At 41.3% G+C, this 10,120-nt stretch overlaps 1 pseudogene; it reads right to left on the bottom strand.

Annotated features, from left to right (window-relative positions):
* Positions 1–3,174: 3,174 nt before the first annotated feature.
* Positions 3,175–8,351, bottom strand: LOC123739049 (CMRF35-like molecule 9; annotated as a pseudogene).
* Positions 8,352–10,120: the final 1,769 nt, after the last annotated feature.

Here is a 10,120-nt window from a genome sequence, read left to right as displayed (position 1 = left end):
ATCTGCTTTCTGAACGCTTTAGAGAGCCAATGGAAGCCTTAGAAAGTGTCATGTAACCCCACAGATCCTGTAGTTTTGATAGAGAAGCAAAAGGAGAACTACAAATTCGCAGACAGGCCACTTCCTGCTTGGAATTTTCTCAGGTTTTTGCCTGCCATATGAGTTCTGTCATACTCACAGACACCATTCAAACAGTTTTAGAAACTTCAGAGTGTTTTCTATCCAAATCTACTAATACTATGCATATTCTCGTTTCTGGGCAAGAGTAGTAACCAGTTTAAATCGGGTACGTTTTTTATCCGGCCATGAAAATACTGCCCACTATCCCATACAGGTTGGTGGTCGGGGGAGTGCTCAGTCAGGTGTATAGGAGTTTCCATCGGTGCGACCATGGTGGAAAGTCCAGACCCAGTCACTACCGTGCACATTCCCTCTGAATATGCCGATTTGGCTATCGCCTTCAGTAAAACGAAGCAGATCATTTTAGAAAGAGAGGGTCCAGATTGTCTAGCCCGGCTGATTTGTAGGGGTCCAGATTTAGCAGCTCTTTCGGAACATCAGCTATCTGGATTTGGGTGAAGGAGAAATGGGGGAGGCTTGGGTGAGTTGCTGTGGGGGGTGGAGGGCTGTTGATCAAGGTAGGGGTAGCCAGGTGGAAAGCATGGCCAGCTGTAGAAATATGCTTATTGGAATTTTCAATTATAGTGGATTTATCGGTGGTGACAGTGTTTCCTAGCCTCAGTGCAGTGGGCAGCTGGGAGGAGGTGCTCTTATTCTCCATGGACTTTACAGTGTCCCAGAACTTTTTTGAGTTTGTGCTACAAGATGCAAATTTCTGCTTGAAAAAGCTAGCCTTAGCTTTCCGAACTGCCTGTGTATATTTGTTCCTAACTTCCCTGAAAAGTTGCATATCACGGGGGCTATTCGATGCTAATGCAGAACGCCACAGGATGTAACAGTAAGAGACTGTTATATCAGTTCACCGTATGACCACCAATCACTGTGTGATTTTCTTTGGCAAATGACAAATCATTTTGAGAGGGAGTGTGTTTATGTATCTAGTTGACAGGGACAACGCACATTCACAGACATTTACATTTTCACATTGATGTATTTGGTATTTATTATTATCCCCTTTAGCTGTTGCTGAGGCAACTACTCTTCCTGGGGTCCAAACATGAAACAAAATAACAAATAAAGTACAGAAGTATACAGAACTACATTTACATTACAATTGAGCCATACAGCAGACGCTCCCATCCACAGTGACCCACAGCCAGTACATTCATCTTAAGATAGCCAGATGACACAACCACATATCAAAGTTGGATCCTAACCACGTATCACATATATAATACAAAACATAATACAATGCAGAAAACAATACAAAATGCATCAACATGTCTGTGTCTCTTCACAGTCTCCATCCTGCCATAAGGTGGTCTTGTATCTGTTAGCTTGAGTTACCTGGGGTGGCAGAGAGTTCCATGTAGTCATGGCTCTATTTAATACTGTGTTTCCCAGCCTCTGTTCTGGCCCTGGGGAATGTGAAGAGACCTCTGGTTGCATGTCTTGTCTGATACCAATGAGTGTCCGAACTGTGAACCAACTGCCTAAACAGACAGTTCGGTAGCTTCAACACATCAACATCTCACACAAAGACCAATAGTGATGCAGTCAATCTCTCCTCAACTTTGAGTCCGGAGAGATAGACATGCATGTCGTTGACATTTGAACCTCCGTGTACATCTAAGTGCAATACTTGCTGCTCTGTTTTGTACCAACTGCAACATACTATATGTGAAAATATCAAATCCAACTTAAGGCCCCCATGCAGTTATTTCAATGTCATTTGTATATAGTCACTGTGTGTGTATATTTGATAAAAATAACTCAAAAGTATATTTTTTATAATGTATTTCCCTGAGCCTCTTGTGGACATTGAAATTCTCAGTCTGATAGTGTGGGCGTTAGGAAACAAATGTGAAGATATTTACATAAACAGCCCTGACTGGCTGATAGGATGGTCTAGAGACCACCCACTTACCCAAATGACAAGTCATTGGTCTATTACAATCAGATCAGATTGTGGCATCATGAACAGGCTGAAATTCCAGGTATTCTTTTCAAACAGCTCTCACACAAAAGGGCATTATCATCATTCTCACAATTTCAGAGTGTTAATTCGACCTCATATGGTGGAAATATCATTAAAACAACTGGAAAATAAAATTTTAAAGTGCACTGCCCCTTTAATTTCAATTGCATAGAAAATCGCAACACAATTTGCATAAAAACAATCAAATAAAAAAGTAGAAGCAAACAGGAAGCCGTAAAAAGGATGAATAAAAGAACATAAAACACAGAGGAAGTCTAAAACAATCACTGGTTAAAGGTCAAGCTAAAAGGGGGTGGTTTTAAAGGCACCCTTTATAGGGAGTTTATCATGACATCATTAATGCTTATTTAATCATTTATAAATGTGTAAAAAAAACTGTTAATAGACAGTTATAATGCCTTGGTCAAAAGGTGTGATACCTTTTTCAGTGCTTGGAAAATATTGAGACAATATTTATCTGCAGATATTAACATGCAATTAAGTGACAAACATTAAGACAAGTTGAAGAGAGAAGTCAGGGAAACACATCTGATGGAGGAGAGAAGTCAGGGAAACACATCTGATGGAAGATAGAAGTCAGGGTAACACATCTGATGGAAGAGAGAAGTCAGGGATAGGGTAACACATCTGATGGAAGAGAGAAGTCAGGGTAACACATCTGATGGAAGAGAGAAGTCAGGGGAAACACATCTGATGGAAGAGAGAAGTCAGGGAAACACATCTGATGGAAGAGAGAAGTCAGGGAAAGACATCTGATGGAGGAGAGAAGTCAGGGTAACACATCTGATGGAAGAGAGAAGTCAGGGTAACACATCTGATGGAAGAGAGAAGTCAGGGAAACACATCTGATGGAAGATAGAAGTCAGGGAAAGACATCTGATGGAAGAGAGAAGTCAGGGAAACACATTGTGAGGACATGAAACACATGATGCAGCTGTCTGCTAAAAACAGAGCTCAGTGCTCAAGAGGCTGTTAGTGGCAAACGTAGTTCATTACATGTTTCTTGTGATTGGTTGCCAGTGTGTGTATGTCCCTCGTGATTGGTTGTCAGTGACTCAGGTGTCTCTGGTTTTGTTCACTGTGGAGTAGATGGGAGGAGCCTCAGAGTATCTGTGTGGATGATTGACAGTAGAGTAGGGGTGTCTTTAACTGACTTTGACAGTGGCATAGTCACCAGAAAAAGTACCCTCTTTAGCGATGGCGGCAGTGGCTTCATTGGGGCAGCTGGGGTTATTGTGGAAGTTGACGCTAGCGTAGTTGAGAGAGTCAGAGTAGCTTGTGGGTAAGTTGGCGGTGGAGTAGATGGTGGTGGTCTCACTACCTGAGCTGGACTGTAGGGGGCGATCCTTTACCTCCTTATTGTCACCATGACAACCCTGGAGAGGAGGAAAGGGAGGAGGGATGGGAGGACATGATAAGGGAGTGAAGAACATAGATTAGAACACACCCTGACCACTGCAATCACTGACAGGCGTATAGAAGGAAGTGTCATTTAGCCAACTACATCTCTCTCTCTCTCTCTCTCTCTCTCTCTCTCTCTCTCTCTCTCTCTCTCTCTCTCTCTCTCATTCAATTCGCTTTATTGGCATGACGTAACGATGTACATATTGCCAAAGCTTACTTTTGATATTTACAATATGAAAATAATAAGAATCAAAATTGTCAACGGGACAACAGTAACAACAATAACCAAGAGTCAAAATAACCATACATTGAGCAATAACAATAAGCATACAGTAGAGGACATGTGCAGGTTGATTGGTCTGTCAGACACTGTCCCTCATCTTATGGCAGGCAGCAATGTAGTGCGCTGCCAACCCACAGCTCTGCATCCTCCCCCAACAGGATGGGTAGCCTACTCTCATCAGAGAGGTCTTTGAAACCTTGAATAAGGGTTTCAAATTTGGTGAAATGACAGTCTCTAATTGTTTTATATTTTTTACATTTTGTCAGGAAATGGAGCTCTGTCTCAGGTTCTGCTGTTGTGCAGTGGTTGCACAGCCTTTCCTCTACAAGGAGCCAGGCTTTCCTGTGTCTACCCTTCTCAATGGAAAGGCTGTGCTCACTGAGCCTGTACTTTGTTAAGGTTTTTCTAAGGTTTTGATCAGTAACCATGTTCAAATAGTTAGCCATGGTGTACTGCCGATTTAGGGCCAGATAGCACTGTATTTTGCTTTGTGCTTGTGCTTGTGTTTCCCAATAAGAAATTAAGTTTTGTTTTGATTGTGTTGTAATTTGGTTTATTCTGATTGATTGGATGTTCTGGTCCTGAGGCTTCAGTGTGTTAGTAGAACAGGTTTGTGAACTCAGCCCCAGGACCAGCTGTCACATCCTGACCATAGAAAGCTGTTATTTTCTATGGTAGAGTAGGTCAGGGCATGACAGGGGGTGTTCTAGTTTAGTTTTTCTATGTTGTCAGGTTCTAGTTTTGTATTTTTATGTTGGATTTTGTTTGGGATGATCTCCAATTAGAGGCAGCTGGTCCTCGTTGTCTCTAATTGGAGATCATACTTAAGTAGGGTTTTTTTCCACCTGGGTTTGTGGGAGATTGTCTTTGAGTTAGTGTTTGTTTCACCTCTGCATCACGGTTTGTTGTTTTGTTATTCAGTTTATTTATATGTATTGCATAGTTTCACAGTTCAATAAAAATGTGGAACGATACACACGCTGCACTTTGGTCCGCCCCTTCCTACGACAACCATGACACCAGCTGGATGAGGGTACTCTTTTCTTTGCTCAGCTCTTGGCATTGCAGGGCTTGGTAATGATATGATAGGGGGTCACTGTATTTTAAATGTTTCCCCAACTTAATTTCTCTTTTTTGAGTTTATATTATTAGTGGATATTGGCCTAATTCTGCCCTGGATGCATTGTTTGTAGTTTTCCTCTGGACATGTAGGAGAATCTTACAGAACTCTGCATGCAGGGTTTCAATGGGGTGTTTGTCCCATTTAGTGAAATCTTGTTTTGCAAGTGGACCATAAAGTGCAATTGGTTCAATGACAGATTGACACATATTTCAATTTGAATTGGTTTTTTAATGGCGTAGAATGCCCTGCGTGCTTTCTCTCTCTGTTCATTCACTGCCTCATTAAGGTGTCCAGTTGAGCTTATTTTTAAACCTAAGTAATTGTAGTGTGTACAGTACTCTATATATTTTGTACCAATTAAGAACTTTGGTCTAATTCCCTGAGATCTGGATCTTCTCTGGAAAATCATTATTTTAGTCTTTTTGGGGTTTACTACCAGGGCCTAGGTCTGGCAGTACTGCACTAGCAGGTCCAGGCTCTGCTGTAGGCCATGTGCTGTGGGTGACAACAGGCATCTGCGAAGAGTAGGCATTTAACATTTGAATTGTGGAGAGTAACACATCTCAATCTTTCTCTACTCTCTCTCTATCTCGCTCTACATAGAAATATATATAACTATATATATCTCTAAATCTCTCTCTCTCGCTCTATATATATGAATATATATATCTCTAACTCTCTCTAACTCTCTGTCACACAAAGACAGACATGCAACGATGCTCAAATGCAGGCGCTTGCACGCACACACACTGACCTCTATGTCGATCCCAGTGTTCACCCTGGGTGCTGAGGAGTCAGCTGTGGAAGACAACACACACAGTGTCATACACTTCACACATGTCACTATTAGTGGTTTCAGAGCCCTGTTCACAATGACACCTCTATTTCTCAACCAGGGCCAAAGGATTATTGTACATGCAAATGGTTTCTTGGAAATGAAAACTGGATGTATCTGAACAGACACAAACAGTACCATTAGAACACATACTTTACAATCAGCATTTCTGTTCAACTTACATAGGGCCTTTTACACTAATATGTGAAGTAAGATCTGCCTCTCTTCCACATCAGATGTGTAACTTTTCTGTTTACTTCCTGTCCTGACATTAACCTTGGATGTGCTGGTCAACAACGTGTAAACGCAGCCTAACACAACACAAATGCTGTCGACTGGTATTAAAGTAATTATTGCAGGGGCATGTGGAATCGGAGAGACATTATCTTTTCACTACCACTCAGGAGGAATCTGGTATAGAAGTGTCACACATTACCTAAAGTCAGATTTGACGCCAGATCAGTCTCTTTACATTACAAAATGATGTTTTGTGAAACCAGTTACAAAGAGAAACTGGTTTCAAACTAGTGCAGCGTAAAAAGGCTCATAGGCTGCATTGACACAGCTTTTTTCCACTAATTGGTATTTTGACCAAGCACCAGATCTTTTCACATCCTATCTTTTTCGGGGCTGATCTGTTTGGTCAGATTTTTGGCCATAAAGTTTATTTACCAAATCCATTGTGTGTTGATGATGAGATGGATGATGATGATGAGATGGATGATGATGATGAGATGGATGATGATGATGAGATGGATGATGATGATGAGATGGATGATAGTTGAGAGATGGATGATGGTGGTGAGATGGATGATGGTGATGAGATGGATGATGGTGATGCGATGGATGATGGTGGTGAGATGGATGATGGTGGTGAGATGGATGATGGTGGTGAGATGGATGATGATGATGATGAGATGGATGATGAAATGGATGATGAGATGGATGATGATGAGATGGATGATGGTGGTGAGATGGATGATGGTGGTGAGATGGATGATGGTGGTGAGATGGTGAGATGGATGATGATGGTGAGATGGATGATGGTGGTGAGATGGATGATGGTGGTGAGATGGATGATGATGGTGAGATGGATGATGATGGTGAGATGGATGATGATGATGAGATGGATGATGGTGATGAGATGGATTGTGATGATGAGATGGATGATGATGATGAGATGGATGATGATGATGAGATGGATAATGATGGTGAGATGGATGATGATGGTGAGATGGATGATGATGATGAAATGGATGATGATGATGAGATGGATGATGATGGTGAGATGGATGATGATGGTGAGATGGATGATGATGGTGAGATGGATGATGATGGTGAGATGGATGATGATGATATGGATGATGATGGTGAGATGGATGATGGTGGTGAGATGGATGATGATGGTGAGATGGATGATGATGATGAGATGGATGATGATGGTGAGATGGATGATGATGATGAGATGGATGATAGTTGAGAGATGGATGATGATGGTGAGATGGATGATGATGGTGAGATGGAGGTGGTTAAGGATGACAGCGTTGGTAAACCTCGGTTTGATGCTGTTGTTGTTGTAGCAGGTTTTCTTGTGGTGGTTATTGTTGGTGTCGCTAAAAACAAAGGACCACAAAACACAGTTGTTGTGACAATGTGTGGACATTTTTCACTGGGCTAACACAACAAAATGTTGTCTACTGGTATTAAAGTAGTTATTACACAGAGATGTGTTGTCGGAGCACCATGTCTTTACACTACACCGCTAAGAGGGGGGATCTGATTCCAAAGTCAGATTTGACGCCAGATCCATCTATGTACAATACACAAATATGTTTATGTGATAGAATGAAATGTGCCTTAATAATAACTAAATAATAACACAGCATCATAATGTGTACCAGGAAGTAATATGCTCTTCACTTATCTGAATGGTGATAATATGATCTGTGTGCTCTAGTGATGTCTGGACCACGAACACAACAGTGAATTCAGCTCACTGCAGTGGCCTGCCCAGTCACCAGATCTCAATCTAATTGATTATCTATGGGATGAGATGGAATGAGCTATTTGGAGTAGAAATCCACTACCAGCAAATTTGATACAACTGTGGGAAGCATTGGAGTCAATACGGGCCAGCATCCCTGTGGAACGCTTTTGACACCTTGTAGAGTCCAAGCCCTGACGAATTGAGGCTGTTCTGAGGGCAAAAGGGGGTGCAGCTCAATATTAGTAAAGTGTTCCTAATGTTTTGTCCACTCAGTCTATAGTCTGACTGCTGACAGGGTATCGATTGTGTAGTTATCCTGTACGCCACATAGATATCTCCCAGCGTCCTCTTGGGTTAGTCTGGTGATGGTCATGGTGAAAACTCTGTCTGTCTTGTTGTGGAACAGTGAGAACCTCCCGTTCTGGCTTTTGGTTGTTGTCACTTTAACATCACCTAGACACTTAGATCGTGTCTTCTCTTTGCAGAAGTATTTCTGATTGTCTTCATACTTTTCATCATGAACACAGTGGATGGAGACTGACCGTTCTTCATACAGTAGCCAGTCACTGCAGTGGGATTCTCACAGCACCAATCTGTCATATGTAGGCCTAGTGCTCAGAAAGAAGTTCAGCCGATTAATTATCAAATAAATATATACCATAACAGAACAAGAATGGTTTGGAAACGGCAATGACAAGGACTTGCACACTACGAGACTTCCTTGTCTAATGTATTAATGATGTGTGATCTGTGGTCCTCCAATACATGTACTATACTGTGTGTGTTTGATCACATTGTTCACGCCAGTTGAATGACCTGGACTCATTTAGGGCAGAATTTTGATGTGAGATGCGGTTCTCTTAAAGGGGATATCCGCAGTTCAAACATCAACAAAGCGGCCACCCCATCACTGTTTTTGGTAAACAGCTGAGGGTTTGGGCTGGAGAAATTTAACCACTAACATTTATAAACAGAACTATAGATGCAAGGACTGACCATCCATGAGATCAACATTGTAGTTTTAACCATGGTTTGAGTCATTAGAGTGTTTATGTTTACAATTACATTGTTTACAAGTTAAACAAGTGAATATGTTGAATATTAGTGGGGTATGACAGTTGAACTAAGCTCATGAGTCATTTAAAAGTTATATATTTCAAGAATAAATGGGTATATATCATTAATTTAAAAAACAATTTGCAAAAGTGAATGAAAAATATGGAATAAAGTGGAAGGATCTCAAGTTAGGTGTATGGGGCAAGAGTGGTGGCTCCTCCACTTCTCTCTATAGGAGCATCTGATCTGAAACTCTCCTCCTTCATATCTTTCCACTGTGATCAACTCTGCTGTATACACACTCCACACAGCAGCTGTAGGACACACCAACAGTCTCATTACAAACAGTACAAACACCCCAGCTTCCATTTCACATACTGTAAGAGTGGATTCTGGTCTGGTACACCACTGGTGATCCATCACATCCATCAGTACATACTGGACCTTGTGTTCCTCAGTGTCCCCTCCCCTTTATCTAACAACATTATCAGTGAGTGAATGGAGTTACACTGTAAAATGTTATAACCAAATGTATCCAACTATAGAGAGGAGTCACTGGAGATGTGTTCATTCAGTCTGATGTACTCACCTAAGAGGAGGACAATAAGAGCATAATCCACTCTTACAGTATGTGAAATGGAAGCTGGGGTGTTTCTACTGTTCGTAAGGAGACTGTTGGTGTGTCCTACAGCTGCAGTGTGGAGTGTGTGTTCAGCAGAGTTGATCACAGTGGAAGGATATAAGGGAGGAGAGGTTCAGATCAGATGCCGCTATAGAGAGAAGTGGAGGAGCCACCAGAATTACCTCTGTAAAGGGGTTTGTCCTGTTTATAATAAAGACAAAGTTATTATGACTGAGGCGGGGGAAAACAGTGCTTCTAAAGGGAGATACTCGCTGAAGGACATCAGAGAGGAAAGTGTCTTGACGTTAAACGATGCTGGGAGATACTGGTGTGGAGAGAAAACAGTCAAATGGAAATGAGATCACTACATTGAAATCAACCTTATTGTCTCTGAAGGTACTGTAAACCTTTCATTCTCATTTTCAAAACTTTAGCACTTCCAAACTAAACATATTATAATACACATTCCTAATCAAGCTTCTGCACTTGTCCTGAATCCTAACTTGAGATCCTTATACATTATTACATTTTTATCCACATTATTCAGTGACACAATGCATGAGTTTTGTACATGTTGACTTAAAGGGGCAATTTGCGATTGCTACATACTGTACTTTTAAATTAATTATATTTGCCCATTGATTCTTGAAGAATATAAATGCCTCATGAGCTTAGTTAAACCGTCGTAACC

This window comes from Salmo salar, unplaced genomic scaffold, assembly GCF_905237065.1.
Source record: "Salmo salar unplaced genomic scaffold, Ssal_v3.1, whole genome shotgun sequence".
Classification (NCBI taxonomy): domain Eukaryota; kingdom Metazoa; phylum Chordata; class Actinopteri; order Salmoniformes; family Salmonidae; genus Salmo; species Salmo salar.
The sequence above is the reverse complement of the archived record's forward strand: the minus strand, read 5'-3'. Positions and strand labels throughout refer to the sequence as shown.